Source organism: Perognathus longimembris, chromosome 12, assembly GCF_023159225.1.
Source record: "Perognathus longimembris pacificus isolate PPM17 chromosome 12, ASM2315922v1, whole genome shotgun sequence".
NCBI classification, from domain to species: Eukaryota; Metazoa; Chordata; class Mammalia; order Rodentia; family Heteromyidae; genus Perognathus; species Perognathus longimembris.
This window is the reverse complement of record NC_063172.1, coordinates 24,993,197-25,014,086: the sequence shown is the minus strand read 5'-3', so window position 1 is coordinate 25,014,086 and position 20,890 is coordinate 24,993,197. Positions and strand designations below refer to the sequence as shown.

The 20,890-nt window shown below is 34.3% G+C and overlaps 1 protein-coding gene and 1 long non-coding RNA gene across 3 annotated transcripts in view; both read left to right on the top strand.

Moving 5' to 3' along the window:
- Positions 1–20,890, top strand: part of Zfpm2 (zinc finger protein, FOG family member 2) — a 423,581-nt gene that overhangs the window by 320,331 nt on the left and 82,360 nt on the right. The window lies entirely within an intron of this gene.
- On the top strand, positions 1,348–2,832 carry LOC125360494. The gene is made up of 2 exons (XR_007212767.1): positions 1,348–1,614; positions 2,368–2,832. It is a non-coding gene; the product is annotated as an uncharacterized LOC125360494 (long non-coding RNA).

Genomic DNA, 20,890 nt, shown 5'->3' with positions numbered 1-20,890 from the left:
CTGAAATTTTTGGATAGGTTGAAACAAAACTAATCCCAAATAAAATGTGGCCAGTTGAATTTTCAACATAGTTAAAATAATATTTTTATCAGGGATATTATTTTTGCAGCTAGAAGTATGGATAAGAATGCTATGATAGGTACTAAGTCTTCATTTGTAATTTCTACATCTCTAAATGGGAATAATAGAATTGATTTCACATGGAGAGTAAGAAAAATCTGGTCCATAATCCCAAACACCATGGTGAATTTTAATCTTCTCCTAAAAGTTTTGTCTAATGATTTCCAACTTTATTTACATAAGAACTTACCTGCTAAGGCCAGAAAGATAAGTTCATGGTTATTTACTGACATAGTGAGTCTAGAATTACTTATTTTAGGAATTTTATCATTTAGAATATATACAACGTTATTAGTAGGAAAATAATTTTGTATGAGCCTGCATTCTTGAACTCCTTTTCTGAGTAGTATGCTTTACATGCTTTATAAAATTAAAACAATTTGAATTGGATAGGTTAAAAATTGTTATTAACTAAAACACTGTGCATCAAAGCTTGGTATAATAACAGATATGTCCTGCCCATGCTTTTAAATATGGCGCCACTAACTGTATCTGGATATTAGCTACTGGGTGTGGCTAATGTGGTTAATGAGATTAAGGAACTGAATTTTAAATTTTAATTAAATTGAATTAGCCATATGTGGCTAGCTTATTAGCACAGAATTCTATAAAGTCAGTTCATTAAAAAAATAAGTAAAACAGAATACATGTCAAATGATAATAATTCTCATGCAGATAAAGCCAGGAAATGGACCATGAGTTGTCATCATGAAACTTTTAAATATGTAATATATTTATATTCAGCTTAAAATGTTGATACACATAATTTAAAATTATAGATGGCCATCCTAGACAAAATATTGTTTTAAAACAAGTCAGCAGCTGGGGCTGGGGATATAGCCTAGTGGCAAGAGTGCCTGCCTCGGATACACGAGGCCCTAGGTTCGATTCCCCAGCACCACATATACAGAAAACGGCCAGAAGCGGCGCTGTGGCTCAAGTGGCGGAGTGCTAGCCTTGAGCGGGAAGAAGCCAGGGACAGTGCTCAGGCCCTGAGTCCAAGGCCCAGGACTGGCCAAAAAAAAAAAAAAAAAAAAAAAAGTCAGCAAAAAATCATTTCACCATGCATCCTTTAATTTTCATTATATTTTTCAGTGTATATCCTATTTTCAACATCTAAGCAGGAAAAAAAATAACATCTATTTCTTTCCACATGCTTTAGTTTTCATTATTTTTTCAGCATATTTACTGTTTTCCCCTACTAAGCAGGAAAAAAATCACATCTATTTCTTTTGCTTTGTGAGGCAGCAATATCTAGTCATTCTTCGAACTCTACATTTCTCTCTCTTTCCCATGCACATAGGAGGAATGAATTCCCCATTTTGCCTATAGTTAGATACAGAGTATTAGGTTTTACCAGTGACATGTACATGGTAGCACTGGAAACTAACAAGGTTATCTGAGCTGTTCTTCCCTCTGAGTGACTTAAATAGAATACCCAACATGACTTTGGAAACCACCTGTTGAAGATAAGAGACACTCCACCAGCATCAGGTCTTTTTTTTTTTTTTTTTTTTTTTTTCATGCAAAAGCAAAGGGTTTATTGGAGGACCAGCATGCTGGGGCTCACAGAACTAACTGAGAGCCCCGAGCCTCGTTTCAGGAAAGCTTTTATATAGAAGCAGAAGGCAGAGGTTACCTGGGGGACAAGGGGAAGAAGGAACAAGGAAATATCTGGTTGGTGGGGACTTGTTGAGACAGAGGTTTGTTTGAGGCAACTGCAACTATAGCAACTATATATTACAAGCTTTTTTCAATTTTATTTTACATTTACATTCCTCCCTTTTCTTTTTGGCAATTCTTTAATCTTAAAGATTGGAATCCTGATTGTGCAACCCTTCATACTGTTGCCTGATGATCATTAATTTTAGATTACTGATTTGCCCCCGCAAAAGATCTTTTAATCTGCCCAGGATACACGGTCCGAAAGTTATTAGTAGCAACAGTATAAGTAAAGGTCCTAATAAGGCTGACAAAAGGGTAGTCAGCCATGGAGATTGAGAGAACCAGGATTCGAACCATCCCTGTTGTTCCTAAGGCTACACATGAGCAAATCCAGGATTTACCTACGAAACCATCTCAGCAAGGGAATCAAGCAGTTAAAGATATATGAGATCTTTCTGGTTAACATTTAGATGACATCACACAAGTCCCTTAACCCTGCAGATGCAGGTACAGAAGTTTTACATTGAACCCCCAATTCTGACCCTATTTACCTATTTATATTATAGCCAATTTGAGCATCAGGTCTTTAAAAGCTTTTTGAAGGAACTTCACACTACCAACCTATTCCTCAGCACCTTCCCAATGAAGATAAGTAATCACTGTGGTGAGTACTTGCTAGCCTCTCATTGTGTTCAAGACATTATACCTTCTGGGGCCTATTTGTTACAGCAGTTAGCTTATGACAATGATTACACCATCTCAAATGAATTCCATCACAAAAACAAAAATCATAAGAGGATCTTGACAATTCTTATAGGTATAAAACTACAGGCAAATATTTGTTTAAAGACCATAAATGTTTATTTACTGGTTATAAGCTAGTAGAAGGGAATGAATTATTTAAGAAGCTCATAAGTGATTGGATCCCTAGAAACTTGGGATCAAGATGTAAGCTTTATAAATGAGACACACACAACTTAGTTATTTTTCCCAACCCTAGGTTGGGAAACCCTAGGTTTTTACAGAAGAATTGTGTGTCCCACTGATAGAAAACCATACCGAAATATCTTACCTTATATTTCTAATTTGGTAGATATATATTTCAAATTCATAAGTGAAAATGAGATGAAATATGAAAATGGCTACTGAAAACTACAGCAGTGAAACAGGAGCATTAGAAGAAAACTGGAGTTCCAAAGTGAAGGAAAATTAGGACATGCTCGTTAGTACCATGTCAAATTGGAAATATGTGACAATTTCACTGCATGAAGGATGTGGCGTGGGTGGATCAATCAAGGATCAGGGACATAAAGTAGGCACATTATGGAAATGGAGAGGGGAGGAAATAAAAAGAAGAGTACATAGTATATTGAATATAAATTTTTAAGCTTTGAGGGCAAGAAAGGGCAAACAAGAAAATAAAGCTGAGTGAATTAATGTTAGCTAAAAGGGATAAGTGGAATCAAAGGTGCTCTAACAATTTTATCAGGGTAAAAGAAACACAAGACAGAAAGTGGGTCCATAAATAACCTGCAAAAGGCCGATAGAATCAATAATATTTAAATGGCTGAACTATTCAACTTTAAAATGTTTTAACTAAAAAATGAAAGTTATAGAAAATTATTAAGTTATGAAGGGCTGATGATAAAATTTAATATAAGAATAAAAGTATTGTGAGACAATGAAGTAGAAAAGGATCAAGAGTTGGAATGCTGACAATCATGATAATCAAAAGGGAATTTTAATAATAAATTCACCAGTCACTTTTGACATGGTTTTTAAATATATATAATGAGGAAAATAACAAAGAATAAAAATAATGGTAGGAATGTAGAGCCATTTTACTTCTCCAGAAGGTTATCACAGAAGGTTATACTATTATCTTATGTTGTGGACACATAACCACAAGCATATAATAAGAAGTTTAAGGATGGTTTTGGATGGAAAAGATGAAATATTTAATGCTAGGAGCAATATAAAATATTGAACAAGATATATAAATTTTTATGATTGTTAATTTGATCTAGATATTAGATCAAGGTATGCTAGATATTATTCATAGTTTTTTGTATTGAAAACAAATGTGATAACATAGAAACTATTTGTAATTCATTAGAAGGTACACAGTTTTCAAGAACATGTCAGTTACAGGAAACATCCGTAGTATGGATTCTAATCAGGTTTTAGAAACATGCTTATATTACTCCCAGAAGTTTCAAATTGATCAAATTTTACCATAAGCAATATTTTACTTCGTAATATACTTAATATTCTGATTTTGAATGGGATTATCAAATTAAGCTCCAGCTAATTTCACATGCAGAAGGAAAAGGAATTTTATTAACCTTTTTTCTTCAGGTAACTTCTCTAAAGTTGAAAAGCTGGTAGACAGAGGAACTGGTATTTGACCCCAATCTATCTGACTCTACAGTCCCTGATGGAAATTCTTGTTATACTCTTCTTTGCACTCTTGCCCCAATTATATTGGCTTTCCTTTATTCCTCAAATTCAAAGTTTGTTCCTATTTTATCAGTTCCTTTCTTCTCTCCCAAGCATTTCCCTTCCCTTATTATTCACACAATGTTTCCTTGTCTTCATTCACAGTTGGCATCAGTATACATATCGTTAGTAAGATTTTTGAGCATACTGACACTAGTGACTTCTTCCTTTGGATTTCCAAACAAGATAATGTTCAGTCACAGTATTTGTTTTCTTTTCAATGTATGTACTCAAAAAATATCATCTGGATGTTTTGATTTATTTTTATATTTCTTTTTTAAAATTAATTAATTAATTTATTAACGAAACAAACTTTTTTGACAAGGTTTTGTGCAAAAGGGGTACAGTTACATAGTAGGGCAGTATGTACATTTCTTGCGCTATCTTACACCGTGTTTTTCTTTCCCTTCCCTAGGTCAGGTAGACATATATACAATACACAATGTACCAAGAACATATACAGTAGCCACGTGGCCTACGCCAAAGAAAATTCGCCTAGGTCTTTAAATGTAATGTCTAAAATAGACAGTATGTTGACAATAGTCTTATATGAACGTACATACATAGCTTTTGAGCTATTGTGATCCACTGAGAGGTCAATTTTTGACCTTTAGATGTTGCGTAGTTGTTTGGTTTTAGTTACATAGTGTAGGGTCGTTGACCCAAACCTGTGGGAAATACCATTTGACAAGAGGTTTTTGGTTTCACAGACCTGGTTTCTACTGTCTCCCTCTTCCCCCACCTTAACAGACATATATTAGGGAGATCATGCCCCTTTGTTTTCTGTGTTCTAGGCTTGTCTTGCTCAACATTATTTGTTCAAGTTCTGACCATTTCCCTGTGAATACCAGTATTTCACCATTTCTAATCACTATGTAGTATTCCATTGTTTATAGGTACCATATTTTTTGGATCCATTCATCTGTGGAGGAGCATCTGGGTTGTTTCCATATTTTGGCTATTGTGAATTGTACAGTGATAAACATGGAAGTGCAGATGTCTTTTTGATATCTTGGGACCTGTTGTTCAGGATAGATGCCTAGGAGTGGTATGGCTGGGTCATAGGGTAGGTCTATGTTGAACTTTTTGAGGAACCTCCATACTGTCCTCCAAAGTGGTTGTACTAATTTGCACTCCCACCAACAATGGAGAAGGGTTCCTCTTTCCCCGCACCTCCTCCAGCATTTGTTGTTGCCTGAGTTCAGAGTATAGGCCATTCTAACTGGGGTGAGGTGGTATCTTAGGGTTGTTTTTATTTGCATTTTCTTTATTGCCAGGGATGTTGAACATTTCCTCATATATTTCTTTGCCATTTTTATCTCTTCTCTTGTGAAGTCTCTCTTTAGCTCCTTTGCCCATTTCTTAATTGGCTTACTGGGCTTGGAGGGGCTTAGTTTTTTGAGTTCTCTGTAGATGACAGATATTAGGCCATTGTCTATTGCTGTGCTGGTAAATATCCTTTCCCATATCGTTGGCTGTCTTTCTAGTTTGTGGCTATGTCCTTAGCTGTGCAGAAACTTTTTAATTTGTAGTAGTCCCATTTGTCGAGTCTCTCCCCTATCTGTTGTGCCCCTGGGACTCTATTCAGGAAGTTCCTTCCTGTACCTATAAGTTCTAGCGACTTTCCTACTCTGTCCTTCAGTAATTTCAAGGATTCAGGTCTGATGTTGAGGTCCTTGATCCATTTTGAGTTGATCTTGGTGCATGGTGATAGGCTTGGGTCTACTTTGAGTTTTCTGCATATGGTTGCCCAGTTTTCCCAACACCAGTAGTTGAAGAGGCTCTGCTTATTCCATTGAATGCCTTTAGCTCCTTTGTTGAATATCAGCTGACTGTAAGAGTGTGGATTTATTTCTGGATCTTCAATTCTAATCCATTGGTCTTCAGGTCTGTTTTGCTGTTTTTGTTATGATGGCTCTATAGTACAGCTTGAAGTCTGGTATTGTGATACCTCCTGCGCTGCTTTTTTTGCCTAGAATTGCTTTGGCTATTCTAGGTCTTTTGCTGTTCCATATGAATTTATGGGTTGCTTTCTCTATTTCAGTGAAGAATGTAGCTGGGATTTTGATGGGGATTGCATTGAATTTGTATAACAATTTGGGCAATATGGCCATTTTCCCTATATTGATTCTGCCTACCCATGAGCATGGGAGGTCTTTCCATCTCCTTGTGTCTTCTTTGATTTCCCTTATTAGATTTTTATAGTTCTCATTAAATAGGTCTGTTACTTCCTTGGTTAGGTTGATCCTTAGGTACTTTATTCTTCTTTTGGCTACTGTAAATGGAATTATTTCCATAATTTCCTTTTCTGCTTGTACATTGCTGGTGTACAGAAAAGCTGCAATAAAGGTAATCCTCAATAACAACGGTTACCACAAAGGCTATACACACTCTTGGAGGCTAAACTCCTCACGGTTATCTAACACGTGGACCACAGACTAAATTAAGGATGAAATTAATGAATTCATAAGCCACAATGACAATGAAAATACATCACAAAGAAACCTATGGGATACAGCTAAGGCAGTACTGAGGGGCAAGATCATTGCCATCAGCACTCACATTAAAAGAATGGAAGCACAGCAGGTGAATAACCTCACAATGAAACTGAAACAACTGGAGAAACAAGAAATGATCGAATCTAAAATGACTAGGAGGAGAGAGATCACAAAGATCAAAGAAGAGATAAATCTGATTGAAAATAGAAAGACCATTCAACAAATAAATAAGACTAAAAGCTGGTTCTTCGAGAAAATAAATAAAATTGACAGACCCCTTGCAAGACATACAAAAAAAGAAGAGAAGAGACTCACATACGTAAAATCAGGGACTCCACCGGAAAAATTACAACAAATACACACGACATTCAAACAATCATAAGGAACTATTTCCAGAACCTCTACTCACTAAAAAACAATAATTTTACAGAAATGGATCAATTCTTAGAGAAGTATAAACTGCCCAAACTGAACCAAGAAGAAATAAATCAACTAAATAAACCAATCACTTACAGCGAGATACAGCAGGTAATCAAGAGCCTCCCAACAAAGAAAAGCCCAGGCCCAGATGGATTCACCAACGAATTCTATAAAACCTTTAGTGAGGAGCTAATTCCAATACTCCTCAAACTCTTCCGCGAAATAGAAACAGAGGGAGAAATCCCAAACTCATTCTATGAAGCTAATATTATACTCATCCCCAAACCAGGCAAAGACCCAACAAAAAAAGAGAACTACAGGCCAATATCACTAATGAACACAGATGCAAAGCTCCTCAATAAAATATTAGCTAACAGGATCCGGAAACTGATCAAGAAAATTATACATCATGACCAAGTAGTCTTCATCCCACAGTCACAAGGATGGTCCAACATCCGTAAATCAATCAACGTAATTCACCACATAAACAGAACTACAATCAAGAATCACATTGTTATCTCAGTCAATGCCCAAAAAGCCTTTGACAAAATACACCATGCATACTTATTAAAAGCTCTGGAGAGAACAGGAATAGATGGAACATTCCTCAAAATTATAAAAGCCATATACAACAGACCAACTGCTAGTATCGTATTAAATGGGGAGAAACTAAAATCATTCCCCCTAAACTCAGGAACAAGACAAGGATGCCCACTCTCCCCACTTCTTTTCAACATAGTGCTGAAAGCCCTAGCCATAGTAATAAGGCAAGAGGAGGACATCAAAGGGATCCAAATCGGCAAGGAAGAAATCAAGCTATCCCTATTCGCAGATGACATGATCTTATATCTGAAGGACCCCAAAAACAGTCCCCAAACTCCTACACCTAATAAACCATTTTGGCAAAGTAGCAGGGTACAAAATCAATCCACAAAAGTCAGCAGCTTTTATTTTTGTATTTCATCTCCTGAGTAGATTCAACACTCATAAGAGTAACTTGAGTTACATATTCAACATTCTTTCATTAGAACCTGGATAGTTTCTGACACATGATAGGGATAGAGGACTGATCAATGAACCATGCACTTATACCCAGTGTCTCCCTAGAGGACCTCTGATATTCAGTGAATAACCAAGCACATTTTGATTTTAAAAGAGCGATAAAATACAAATTGTATTTTAGTACAAGTAAAAACTAAGCTACCTTTAGGAAAACCACCTAGGCAAATCCCTAATTTTTGTTTATATAAAAATGTTTATTAAATACTCACTATACAGGTCATCCTGCTTTAAGATCTACAGTAGACTCAAGAAATAAAATCATGACTATATGCCTTTATCAAATGTTGTTTCACATAGTTTTATACAGAATGGTGCCAGCTTTATCAGCTGATTAAGGATTTTTTAAATGTTTGATTAATTTTTATAATGCTATTGTATTAAGTAGTGGTCTCAAGTCAGGTTCATTTATTAAAGAAAAATAGATTCTTTTTTTTGGAAGTTTATTTATTTATTTTTTGCCAGTCCCAGGGCTTGGACTCAGGGCCTGAGCACTGTCCCTGGCTTCTTTTTGCTCAAGGCTAACTCTACCTCTTGAGCCACAGCACCACTTCTGGCCTTTTCTATATATGTGGTGCTTGAGGAATCGAACCCAGGGCTTCATGTATATGGAGCAAGCACTGTTGCCACTAGGCCATAATCTCAGCCCAGAAAAATAGATTCTTATCCTCTAGGTATACTTATTTTATGTCTACTTTTCAAAATTTATTTATATGTGAATTCTTATGTAAGAGTAAATTCTCATATACATGTGCATGCACAAATGTGTGTATGTGCGCACATTTCTCTATGTATAAATTCTCATAAATGTATGTGTGTGTAAATTTCTCTATTTATGTGTAAACTCACATATATATTAGTATATTCTCACATAGATGCATGTAAAATTCTCTGTTTTTGTGAGCTATATCAAAATAATATGGTCCTTTTAATCCTTTTGAAAGTTACTGCTATTTTGTTGTGAGTTGTCCTGTGTTTCCAGTAGACTGGCACCAGTGGAATCTATGATAGACTCCTGGGTCTGACGGACTGGCCACTGAACATTAAACCTCTGTCTCTTCAACTGTTGATAGCTGTAATGTGTCTGTATAATGGGACAGATGATATTCACCAACGTAGGCATTAGAACACATATCACTAGTTATAATTATTATTGGGCATACAAATATATGAAAATATTTAAAAACCAATAGCATAGGATATTTAAACATGTGAAAGACTAAAATTTAGTAATACAATTTTATTTTTAACTGTATGTTAAACTCCTGCAGACAGGATGTACCTAGCATGAAATTAATTAAAGTATATGTTACATGCCTTATGAAAGAGACAGAATACATTTTATTGGAATAGGACATGGAGGGAGAAAAACAGAAATTCTTGTGCTTACCTAAATATTTGTCTTGGAAATGTAGATGTGATTTATTTAAGTCTAGGTAGAGATGGTGCTTATTCTGAAATACGTTGTAAGCAAACAAGAGAAAAGATAAATATAAATAAAAAGAAAAGACAAAACCTTTGTGTCCAAGAAATGGTACACTTTCCTGAATGAAGAAGGTCTCTGAGCAGGAGAGTAAAGAAGAGTAGAGGGATAATGATTTTAAGACAGATGTGTGATTATGTGATTGGATAGAGGTTTTTTTTTTTTTTTTTTGCATAACAGTGAGATACAGGAAGTTATAAATTCCTTTTCCAGAGAACACAAATTTTTTCCAAAATGTTTCAGAAAAGTAGTAGCAATGGACACATTGGGCTGGAAATTCAAAAAAGAGAGAAAGAGAGAGAGAGAGAGAGAGAGAGAGAGAGAGAGAGAGAGAGAGAGAGAGAGAGAGAGAGAGAGAGAGAGAGAGAGAGAGATTCCCTGAGTAACCACTGCAGTTGTTCCAAGCATAACACATGAAAAGCTTGAGCTATGGGCAGGTCTGGCAGCCTTCTCTTGGGTTGTTTTAAATGCAAAAGAATGGCGATGGGAGAGAAAGACAGTGTGTTTTTATAGACTTTTTTGCAAATGCATTTTATAAATACCCATTTTAGAGCAAAAGAAATGGATAGTTGGAAGAGAATCCTGATTTGGTTCTTCACTGTGAAAGCCAATGAACAATTAGTTAGTGGAGAAACAGAAAAGACTCCTGAATAATGGCTTTGCTCTCACACAAATGGTCTTGAATATAAGGTCCAGTGTTAAGGGCATCGATGCAGGTTATTTGCTAGTTTGTTGGCAGCGCTGTGGTGTTCAGCTTGTAGTGAAGGGCATTTATGGCTGAACACTTGCAGTAAAATTCATTTCCCTGAATTCTGCAAGTGACGTTGTGAGTTTCTATTTTCTTGTGGAAGCATCCAAGTGTGTTTGGATGTTTGCCAAATGGCTTCATCCTGTTACATTTAAATGAGGACAGAGGAAGAGGAGCATAAAAATTGCTAATGACACTCCACATTTAAAGGCTCAACCATTTTTGTCCTTTGTGGTTGCTTATTTGTTCTACTACACTAGATCCAACCTTTAGAAAAATATACTTAGGGAATGACAGCCAAATATATCCAAACCCAAAATACTTACACATATATACTTAGACATTTAAAATTCAAGAACATGATATATAAATGATCATCATAAATCATGTTTGTACAGTTTTATATGACCCTAAATTCTTAGCTACATATTCCCTACATAGTCATAACACTTAGAAATGTTGCTGCTAAATCTAACCACAATGCAATTGTTAAATGCCTGTCGATTTATTATCTAAATTTTCAAAATTCACAATATTCTTTCAGTGACTCAAATGGAATATTTGTTTCATTGGGAGTTAAGAAATACATATTTTTGTATTAATAATGTATGTGAATGAAATTTTGATTTTTTGTTTTGTTTTGTTTCAGTCCTGGGGCTTGGACTCAGAGCCTGAGCACTGTCTCTGGCTTCTTTTTGCTCAAGGCTAGCACTCTACAACATAAACCACTGTACCACTTCTGGCTTTTTCTATATATGTGGTGCTAAGGAATCGAACCCAGGGCTTCATGTATATGAGGCAAGCACTCTACCACTAGGCCATATTTCCAACCTGAAATTTTGAACTTTTTAACCAACATATCTCCTCTATTAAGAATACATATGGAAAAGACATCGCTATGCAAAGATTCTTGAAAACATCTCTATCAATATATTTAGCAGTTTTTCTTGGATCATTCCACCATTAAAGTATTGAGCAAATTATTTTTCTTCTCAGAAAACACATTTGTTGTATTTATAAAAACTGTAATAGTAATAATCACAATATATCTTTATTAGTTTTGTGTACAAATTAAATGAGATATTTTATGTAAATTCTTTAGCAATATCTGGCAACTAATGAATAACTAATCCATGTTTATAAAATTACCCATACCATTTCTGTGTTTGTGGTTAAAATTACTAATGTCTTTGAAATCTCTCAATCATTAAAATTCAATGAATTACTAATATTAATTTTGCTAAGTGATATGATTGGATTTCAGCTGAGGAAATAGGAATTACCTCTGCATGGGTCATCAAACATATAAATTATTATGTAAATGTTATAATTATCATTAAAATATTTTCCGATTTTGTTAAATCCAGGATATATTTAAAGATGTATGTTTATCAGTGGTTTTCTAACATTTTAATAACAATGACTTATTAAAGCTTGACTTTGAGTCAGAGAAATCCAATCATCATGCATATTTTATCTCATCTAATTTTCTTAGTTTAAATTTCTAAGGGTTACCAATGAGGAACCATCCTGTGTAGAATGAGAATTTGATCCTAGGGACACCTGTCTTCACTGAATTAGCACTGCAATCTCAGGTATGCCACCAAATATATTATACATTGGTCGGTAAAATAGATACTATAACACTTTTTATTTATTTCTTTTTATGCTTGTCCTGGAGCTTCAAGGCCTGAGAACTGTCTCAGAACATTTTGCTCAAGGCTAGCACTCTACATCTTGAGCCACAGCTCCACTTTGGATTTTTGATAGTTAACTGGAGATCAGAGTCTGATAGAGTTTGCTCTTTGGGCTAGCTTCAAAATGCAATCCTCAGATCTCAGCCACTTAGTAGCTAGGATTATAGACATGAGCGACCAGTGCAGGCTGATAGAACTTTTAAGAATTGAAGATTATTATTCTTTCAACACTGGGTTTCTTTTTATTAGATTGGATCAAGTAGATTGTATTTCTGAGAAACTTTGTATTCCTGTGTGGCCTTGAAGAAGTAAAGTATATTTACAAAAGTCCACAAATTCTTTCAACATTATATGAAAATACTAAATGAAGTCAAGCAAGAATGTTTTCTATGTTGCTTTCCTATACTTGAGGTTGATTTTAAAATCTACTTACTCTTCTTTTTGTTCAGCTGATGAAATTCTATTAATTAAGTGTGCAGACTCAGAAAAACAATGGTAACCGGAGCAATGGGTGACATCTGGATGATTGTGAGAATTGAGTTTCTGTTTCTTATACTTTAATATTTGTTTAGCACTGAGACTAACCACATTTGATGTAAGGTCTCATGAGTGTTGAAAATAACTCACCAGTCTAAAAGTGCTTACGATATTTCTCTTGGTTGGATATGGAACAGTTAAACTGAGATGAGTGGAAAATTTGGAAATATTTGAACCGTATGGTATCACATTCAGATTTCCATGAATTTTCTGCATTGAAGTTTGCTAATTTCCCATTTTTCTCATTTTCTGAGTGTAAGTGATTCCCATATAGAGGAAAGGACTTTTATAAACTGGATGAAAATCGAAACAACCACCCAAACAAATACAAACAAAAGATGTGGTTTTCTTGTTTTCTGAATACTCTCTGGCTTATTTTTTGTCTTTCATTTACAGACTCACATTCTATTTTCCTTACCTTATTTCTATAACCATGACTTTTGTGAGATCAATTAGGACTCACCCCTGGTGGTTCAGTCTTGATATGCCTTCACTGGGGTGAAACAAGGCATATGTCTACCTTAATTTCAAGAACTTCTGCAGAGCAGGAAGAGTAGATTAGGGAGCCATTAGGTCCTTTCTTCTGCTGTGAGCTCTTTTATGCACCACCCTAGTGTTTTGCTCTGAGCTGTTCTATGCACCACCCTGCTGTTCTCAGCAGAGCTACCATAGGCACAGTTTGCCTTAGGTCATGCTCTGGGCAATGAGGAGAAGAGATTGTCCAAGTAATCCATAAAGTCTTTCAAGAATCCTTAATTTATCATCACATGATCATGGACATCTTTTTCCTTAATCCCTTTCCTTTGACCCTTGCATAATAAGGTGTGACTCTCCTTGAACATAGATACTTGGCAGAAAAATGAAGGATTTTCATTACCTTTCCTTTGAAAATGAGAATCATGTCTACTATAGAGCTTATTTCTAGGTTAGACTCACTTCCTTTCATTTTTGCTACCAAATATATTTTTAAAATAATCAGCTGATATTATTGGCAAGATGATTTTCTTTCGTGTGCATAGGGAACAACATTCACCTGGCTAACTTTGCAGATTTTTTAGTAACACAATTATGAATTAAAAAGTAGCTTGATAATATTTCTTAGGAAGCAGTTTGAAAGTATATATCTCAGTCAGGTGGTAGAGGGCATGATTATAATCCCAACAATCAGGAGGAAAAGGTAAGAAAAATATAGGCCTGCCTGAGAATAATAACTCTTTAAAATGCAAATACTGGGGTCATAACTCATGTGGTAGAGCATTTACTTGGCAAGCATGAATCCTCAGTTCTAATCCTCATTCAGGCCCGGGTACTGGGAACAACAATACAACAGAAAGCTCATATTTCCTTTAACTTTTAACTTGTTACACTGATGATACCTTTTAACAACATCATTTCAGTTTCTGCATGTAATTTTAAATTGTCCCTTAGTATGAAGTTATAAAACTCATGTATATTTTGAGTAGGAGTTAAACTTTGATGCCTTGAATTTCTGGTCCGACTTGCATTGAGACTCAGGTTTTATGTATCTGCAAGACTTTTATTGTTGGGTTTTTGGATTTTTTTTAGTGCTTAATTTCATGAAAAGACTACTTGAATTTGTTTTGTCATTTGTAAGTTCAACATACTATTAATTTATTTTCAGCTTTCTAATTCTACTTAATGAGTGAGCTACCTGAGTTTGTTTGGAATCTGATCAGGCATATTTGATACATACATCAGAATGTAAATGACCTCAAATGAGATGATAAGGAGTTGACTACCAGAAATCTTTTTCTTCAAAATTATGAGAATTAAACCATATGTAAAGCCATGTTCTCAGTTTTGATATCTTAAATTCTGCACTTTATTTTAGGGAGTGTATGTTTGTCTTCTAATTTCACGAAAGTGGATAATCTGCATCAGTAAAGCAGGTCAACTTCCTGTAATTTAAGAGATGCAATCTGACAATGATATGTTACAGTTCCACTTATGTTCTTCCAACCTTCCAAATTTGAAATACAGAGCCCATAATAAAGGTTAGAATGAACCCTTAATCTTAATTATGCATTTTTTCAGTTTTATAAATATGGAAAGATTACTTCCAATGTGTGGTATAATCTTACAGGGTGCAGATGTAGTTGCCTTTGGTATATGCCATCTTTACTGAACTAACAATTTCCATAATGCTGTCACATTCTGCATGGGAAGCAGATTTACTGATAGGTAATCCATGTAAGGTATTTTAAAGTCAGCTTATTAAAGGATTGAAGCCTGCTGTTAAATTACATATGCTTTCAATTGCTACGAAGAGCAAACAGCAGCAAGAAATGTGGTAATTTAGCCAGGCTAGAGAAAGGCCCATTTAAAGGTTGATGATATGTCCTTTAAACTTTTTACTTCAAGCTCCTTTTAACTTTATATTTACTCCAATATGATTGTATTTCCTGCTATGTAAATGTAAGTTTCCATGGAATCCTGTGCCATGAAATTAAATAGCAGCTACGCAATGTATATATATGCACATATATCATTATCTATGCATCATATATGTTTTATGTAATATATGTGGATATGTAGCATATACGTGGTATATGTGAAAACATATACTTGGTTTAAAATTAAATTTTGATAATGACATTATTTCAAAAGAGGAGCTCCAACTCAATGTGAGTGACTAAAGCAAGTTCATACAACTTTATAATATACATTTTTATTCTGTACCCATGTCCCTCATGTTCTGAAGACCTTTGTAAGAAATGAGTTGGAAATGCCTTATCCAAACTTCCACTGACCATTGTGTGTTCTTGTATCTTTAAAAAGAGGAGAAATTTAAACTGTTGCCTAAGTTCATTTGTGAATCTCTGAATCATACTTTGCTATAAGCCATGATATCTTTCTACATACTCAGCATAAACTGTTGACGAAGCTTGATTTGAAATAAGTTCTAATTACCTTTGAATATTCTACTTTTTTTCTTACTTGTGAGCTGGGATAGCCTTTCCAGATTTTCACATGGTGATCTATTCTTGACCCCTAGTTTTGTTACATGCCTTGCCAGTGACACACATAAGGCTAACAGGAGCGAGAGTGGCAAGAGTGCAGATGAAAGAATGTTATGATAAGCAGTTTGGGAAGTGTCATGAGGATTTCAAAACACATATTAACATCAATAGAATATAAAAATCCAAGATACCTACTAACAAAGAAAGCTCTTGCTACTTTTTTAAAATACATGAATCATTTGCTATTAGCAGCAGTCTTATAAACATCATTGTTTCCCAGATAGCAGATTAAAGTAGTGCTTTAATCAGCATATAATAGCAGTGATGCTTTAATTCAGAATGTCTTCCCAAGTAGAATATTTCTATTCCCATTTCCTGTACAATCAAAAGCAGTGCCATCTTCTTTTCTCCTTGCTAAGACTACTTTGTTATTTAAAAGAGATCTGCAGTTTAATTTACCTAATGTCAGACATAAGCAATATTAAATCTATTTGGATTTAATTGCAAATTTGGGTCTTTCTATAAGGTGTAATTATCTGAACATCTTGCCATTAAAATTAAATGTGAGCAAATTTTGACATTTTTACTTTCCTTTATAATGAATGAAGGGTAATATTTTTATTTTGAAATATTTATAGTGTAAATTACTAAAATGGTATTTCTCTTCTGTTCTAATAAATCTGCTTTTACATAAGTGCTAGAGGTTAATGGATAGATTTTAAATTGCTTTCCATTTTGATAATAAGAGGACTTCCAACAGAAGATTATATTAAAGATATTTTGGTCATTCTGATTCTCTCTTTATAAAGGAATGAATCACATTTTCAAGAACTCAGATGTAAGAGATGAAATCATATCAGTATTTTTCTAAACATATAGTTACTATAATACTATTGTACAAGGATTTTTTCCTAATGTACAATTATTTTCAAAGTTTCTGTGGTAAATCATTTTTGCCTCACTATGAAAATTGGATGGTTTTCTTCATATGCACATAACATCTCTCAGAAATGAATAATGGCAATGATTTTGCTGAAAATTAACATTGAATTAATGCACCATAACTGGGATCAAATATTGATCAGTTTTCTTTATTTTGTGCATGGTTGCAAAGTGAGAAATACAATGCAAACTCTCAAATAATTAATTTAATTACATTGAAAAACTTTACCCTCAGTAATATCTAAACATTATTTATGCTTATCCTATACTACTTTAATCATTATTTCTGATAAATATTTTTAAATAGCAATATTTTAGGTATGTTTAAAAGGTCTACTAAATTCAGAATTATTATTGGAAAAATGAAATGTAAATATGTAGATCTTTGATAACAAAGTAATTAAAATGTATGATTTCTTTGCCTACTGTGTATAATAAGGGCTTATATTTGATCAACCATAAAAGTTATTTAATCATTTTAACCTTGGAATATTACACCACAAAACTACTTAATGGAAGTTAGCTGAGACACATTTGAGTATCAAAACATCAAGTAGGCAAACCAGGAGTCTTATAGAAATGAAGTAGAGCTTGTTCCCCTGTGACAGTGAGTGACAATGGATTTTCAAGTTACCTTATTCACATTCAATGAGGAATGGCTTAGCCTGAATTGAGTTTCAGCAATTTTCAGAATTAATAATACGCAAAATTATTTTAGAACACAGTTTTTATGTTTTCACAGTTCAGTGCCAAAACCATATTTACACGTTTGGATCCCAAAATAAAACTCGTAATCAGTTGCCTACTTATTTGATTGATGATACATATTAGACACCTGTTGATAGATTTGTTACATCCTGCAACTCATGGTAAAACTGGTGATTATCCATAATTTCAATGCAGCTTCGTTGGGGTGAGTTTTTTGTTGTTGTTGCTCCTATCACTTAGTTCTGATATGAGAGACAACACAATTTAAAAATATTTAGATATTGTGGTATTTTGGTTATATCTTGTCTTTACCTTGTATTAAGTATTTTTCCAATTTTTAATTGTGTTTTTGTTGTTCTTACATATTTATTATTAATGGTAGTGCAATAAAAGAGAAGTTAATTATATCAATAACATTTTAGATTGCATAGAGAAACAGCAAACACTTTTCATTTCCATGTTTTGATTTACCTAATTGTATCTTGGAAAAGAAATACAAAAACAACAGAACATTTGGCTATCATTAATATTTGAAGTATATTTTCAAACATCTGAAAAGCTAAAGATATACTCTATTAGGATTTTCTACTTGGCAAAAGATAGGAATTTCTCAAATGCAATTATGAAGTCAGTTCTGTTGATATTTCTTTGACTCAGTAATAAGGTGGATTTTTTCAAAACATTTGATCTTATGTGAAATGTCCTACCATTTAGTTAATTTTGCTTCTAAGTACTGTTAATGATGATTAAATTAGGAATTTTGCAAAAGTATAATATACAGCCTATCTGTGAATAACTCAGGTGGAATTTAAACTTAAACCGCATTCTGTTTAATAGAATGCTGTATAATCAAGCAAAAATGGAAATGTCTTTGAATCAGAGACTAAAACATTTTGAAATAAATCCACTAAACAAAGGTGGTAACAAGTGCATATCATCACCAAATGCATCATCAGTGCCATTTCTAAATAGTAGTAAGATGATGATTAAAATATACATAATTTAATCCACACAAAGAATATGTCTGTAAGTTAATTCATCATTTTTGTGTGTTGTCTGGAAATATAGTCTTCATGGTGATGATTGTAAAGTTATTACTCTGAAGGACGGTGTGTTAATGAGAAACTGCAGTCATTTTTCAAATATGATGTCTTTTTTTTGTAATCTAGTGGTATTTTTGTTTAAGCATAAACAGGAATCATCAGCCAGACATTCCGCATTTGATTTGTTTGCGCTATAGCTGTCTTTCTTTTCTACATCTTTTCTAGACTTTAGTTTGGTTTAATTCTTGATCACTCATTTCATAATCAGCAGCCTTGGATAGAATGTAACATAATTAAAACATCTTGGATTGTGTGACATTGCACAAATAAATTCCAAACAGAATTGGTTATCAAATCACAGCTGTAGTATGAATGAATCCATCTTACAATGTTGTTCATTATTTGACAGGAAGTGTCTGCTTCGCTTCTTAGAGGGCTGCTTCTGGGTGTTTGTTTTGTGTTTGCTCTGTTTTGTTTTGTTTTGTTTTGAAGAACAAGCAACTTTCCCAATGATCAGCATCCTCTATGCATTAATTTTAAGAGATGGGTTTCAACAAATAATAACTAAGACATTAACCACTGTATGTGACTGCAGCATGTGTTAGGTCTTCCCAGAAGAGTAGTTTTTACATTTCTTACATGAAAGTTTATCTTGGGCATCAAATGTAAGTGAAAAGTACTTTGAAAATCACAAATTGCTATTCTGCAGTGCAGAATGGGATGGTATTGAAAGTGTTCACATAAGAATGTTGCTGGAAGCTTTGCACTTCTCTTTTCCAAAGCATGCTTTGGTGTAATTGTTCTGGTTGCAGATTTTTCTCTCATATTATAAAGGCAAGCCTTCCTCCCCGCCCCCGAATATTATTTCAAAGCCAATGAAGTATGCTAGCTCCAAAAGAATCTTGTCATACTAGAAAGCAAGTGTGTCAGTATGGTACTTCAAGAAGGCTAGCAGCTCACTCACCCCTCAAGGCCCAGAACAATATACACATGTGCACAACACAGGAATTCACATCAGCAGTGCCCGTCTCCAGAAGAATCCAGATTCTTCTCTCACTTTTCCCAACCTGGCCCTCAACAGGAAGCAAGAAATGAGGACACTCTTTTGCTTTGTGCTTCTTTTGGACATTGCTGAGCCCAAAGACTCATGTTGAGACAGAAAGATAGGCTAGACTGACCTCATGGGAATCTTGATTCAATATGATCTAGTACTATCTAAAATTGCTATGCCAGCTTTTTGAGAATTTTCCAGTGGCAAACTTATAAGCAACGAACCATAAATAAATGCTGAAATAGGTACGATGTAGGCTCTGATGTTTTTCTAAACAGTTCATATTCCACTGGAAAAGGATCCAGGGAGGGAACTGATCACGTAAAGGAAGCTGTGTCCAGTTCAACTAGAAGGAATCATTCTACATAAAATAATAGTTATTTATTAGTTCTAGACAGTATCATATAATATGCTGAATACCTCATGTCTAATTGGTATTGGGCTTAGAGCTTACCTCACAAAAATGTGTGCTGTAGATCTGTTTTGTATTTTGAGAGTAAATGTGAAAATATAAGTTACAGTAAATTAGAGTAGAAAATATGACGTATGGGAATGTTTATAAGGTTTTATCTTATCCAGGAAAGAAGAGATTCAGTTTAGTGTCCTGCATAGCATTAGATTTTGTGGTATAGATTAGCATGATAGAGAGGAGGTAGGCTCCTTTACACATGATAGCAAGAATGTCTGTAAATATTTTCCTCGGTAGACCTAACCTAGTTTACATCAATCCTTAGGTCAATGTGTCTTTATATTTTAATCGCTTTATTACCACAACATTACCCTACATAAAAACACTATTATAATTATTTAAAGCAATGAGGTTTAGGTGATATTTTAGTCATTTTTTAAAGAATATTTATTGCATAGGTATACATATCTTTCCCAGAATGGTCCTACCTAACTCTTCTCCTGTCCCTATTATAATTGTGAGGAATAATAAGGAGTCTCATTTTCTTCTTTTATATTTCATTTTAGGATATTAATCATTTTTAAGCTTACCATTTCTCATCAACCACTTGTTCCCTTCATCTGAACAAGCAGAGAAATACTGCCTGATTTTTCTCCATTGGCACCAGTAGCTCTTTCTTTCTTTTTCTCTGTCTCTGTCTCTCACTATCTATCCTAGCATGTATTTAGTATTGGACAATCCAGTTCTGAATCAGAAGACCTTTAACAGTCAAGTTGCTTTTTCATTGCTTTTGTACCAGTTACAAGTTTTTGGCAGATATAAGGCTGTGAATATTTACTCTTCCTTTATTTGGACATATATTTGGACCTGCTTTAAATCAACAAAAAAATTAAACAGCTCTCTTTTCTAAATCCTCGCTATGTCAGGAAATCAGATGCAGCTTAAAAGACCGAAGGTTGCGTGAAATATCATGCTCTCTTCTTGGCTAGAATTCCAGCCTGATTGATTTGCTATCTCACATTTCAAATCC